A 2,555-nucleotide genomic window follows, 5' to 3' on the forward strand; every position below is an offset into this window, starting at 1 on the left:
TGACAAAAGTCACTGATGCTTTGGAAGGTGAAAATTAAGTCATTAAATTATTTTCCTACACATAATTTTCCAAACAATTTATCTGGTAAAACTATTTTTAAAGAAGTATAATGTGGAAATACCCTATTCCTCATCTTCCCCACCAGTGAAATGCAGATAAACATATGGTATTAACTACCTCATGGAGTTGTGGAAGAGATGAATGTATTAACACTGTAAAACAATAAAAACAGTTGCTGTGTATAGAAAAATGTAATTTGCATTATGATTTATATGCATGAAAAAACTTTCACAATGATTTTAGTCTTTGCATAAGTTACTTTAATATATTTTTTCACTGTATCCCTAACCAACAGGGCAATAGCATCAATGGCTTTAAGGAAAGAGGTGGGTGTGGGGAGTATCCCTGAGCCACTGGGTCAAGCTGCTGATCCTAATATCTTAGGGGTCTATGGTGATCCTCAGGTTTTTGGATTAGTACCCCAAAGGCATTCCCTTCCTTTTCATTAAAAAAAAGAAAAAATGGAGTCTGATAATTAAGATGCCCAAGAGCAGGTAGGTTTATTAAACTATTCTTTAAGACTCTAAAGGCTATTTCATTCCATTCTTCCCATTAAATTTGTTCAGGACTATAATTCTTTAGTAAACATATGAGGTGTGGGGATCCAATTTTGGCAATAGCCAGCTAGTCCAAGAAAAACTCATGAAACCTAGGACACCATGAAACTTACTTGGATGCAGGTATTGTCCTTGTCCCAATATTAGATGTCTCAAATATCATACCTGAGTTTGGACAAACTGAAATTTCTTTGGAGACTTTGTGTCCCTTTAAGTACATAAGTTCAAACTGGTAGATGCTGTCTTCCAGTGAGGAGGTCTGAGAAGAAGAGCAAATAAATAAATCATTCACATCTCTCAACAAGGTATAACCTATAGGGCAACTTACATCATCCAAATCAGTCTTCAAAATTTGTCAGAAATAAGAGGAGCTTTCAGTAAAACCCTAAGGCATTATAGTCCAGGTAAATTGTTTTCCTGCCCAAAACTAGGTGAAAAGGTATTGGCTAGTTTCATTAACTGGAATACTAAAAAACATACTACATAAGTTTATAATAGTAAAGAATTTATTTCCAATTCAGTTAGATGCTAGCAGTGCATTGGGGTTAAAAACAACAAGGTGTAGAGGGATAATAATGTTGCTTATTTTTTTGGAAATTCTAGACAAACCTCTATCCCCGTGATCTGGCATTCCCACAGATAAAATGGGAGCATTACAAGGACTAGAACAAGAAACAATAAGACCCTGAGTTATGGAATCTTCTATCATGAGCTTTATACTATGAAGAACCTCTTATAGAATATTGACTCATTCTGGGAAGAGGCTTTATATGATCAATTTGAATCATAATCAGAGATGCACTATGGATTCTTCCAGTGTCAGATGAAGATTTGCCCATAAAGAAGATGCAGTTGATTCAATAGAGAAATTGATCAGTAGTCCCAGATTCAGTGACTGCACTAACAAAAACAGGAGAAATAAAATCTGTTGAAAAGCCATTTTAATTCTCCTGATTGGCCATTCTGGTAGTTACCGTCAAATTCTAAGATTATTTTCCCTTTTTGGAAGGAAATTCCAGTATGATACTCTCTAGGAAGTCTCAGCCTAATAAATAAATAGAGACAGAGGAATTAAGGATAAAACAGTGTTTATCTCTTAAAGGGCCCAAGCAAAAAGGAATACATTCAGGGACATGAACCTATTCAGGTTTATTTGACATTCCCACTATTTGAATGTTTTAATATATTTTTTATTGTTGATAGTATTACAAATATCTCCCATTTCCCCCCCACACACCCTTTTATTCTCCTCCTCCCAGGCCCTACTCACTCACCCAGGTCTTCACTATCCTATTGCCCATGTCCATGGGCTATGCATATCTATACTAATAAAAGCCTAGGTGGCCCTCACATGTGATGTTGTCAGAAGATGGCCGCCACAAGATGACCACCACAAAGATGGCCATTACAAGATGGCCATCACAAGATGGCTGCCACAAGATGGCTGCCACTAAGATGGCCACCACCAAGATGGCCACCAGAATATGACCATGTTCACAATGGAGGTGGGGCCCGGCGACCACTCTGCATGGTCAGGCCTGGGGGTCCCACAGCTCCATGCAGCATAGAGGAGGCCTGTCCTGGCGTCTCTACCACCTTGTGCAGAGGAGCCGGGTCCCAGAGGAGGAAGTGGGTCATGGCAGGTGAGGGCAGTTCTGGGCAATCAGGCCAGCAGGGGAGGGCAGTTGGGAGTGATCAGGCTGGCAGGGGAGGGCAGTTGTGGGCCATCGGGCCAGTAGAGGAGGACAGTTGTGGGCCATTGGGCCAGCAGGGGAGGGCAGTTGGGGGCAATCAGCCTGGCAGGGGAGCAGTTAGGGGGCAATCAGGTAGGCAGGCAAGCAAGCAGTTAGTAGCCAGCAGTCTCAGATTGTGAGAGGGATGTCCGATTGCTGGTTTGATTGGACCTAAACCGGCAGTCGGACATCTCCCCAGGAGTC

This window comes from Eptesicus fuscus, chromosome 2, assembly GCF_027574615.1.
Source record: "Eptesicus fuscus isolate TK198812 chromosome 2, DD_ASM_mEF_20220401, whole genome shotgun sequence".
Taxonomy (NCBI): Eukaryota; Metazoa; Chordata; class Mammalia; order Chiroptera; family Vespertilionidae; genus Eptesicus; species Eptesicus fuscus.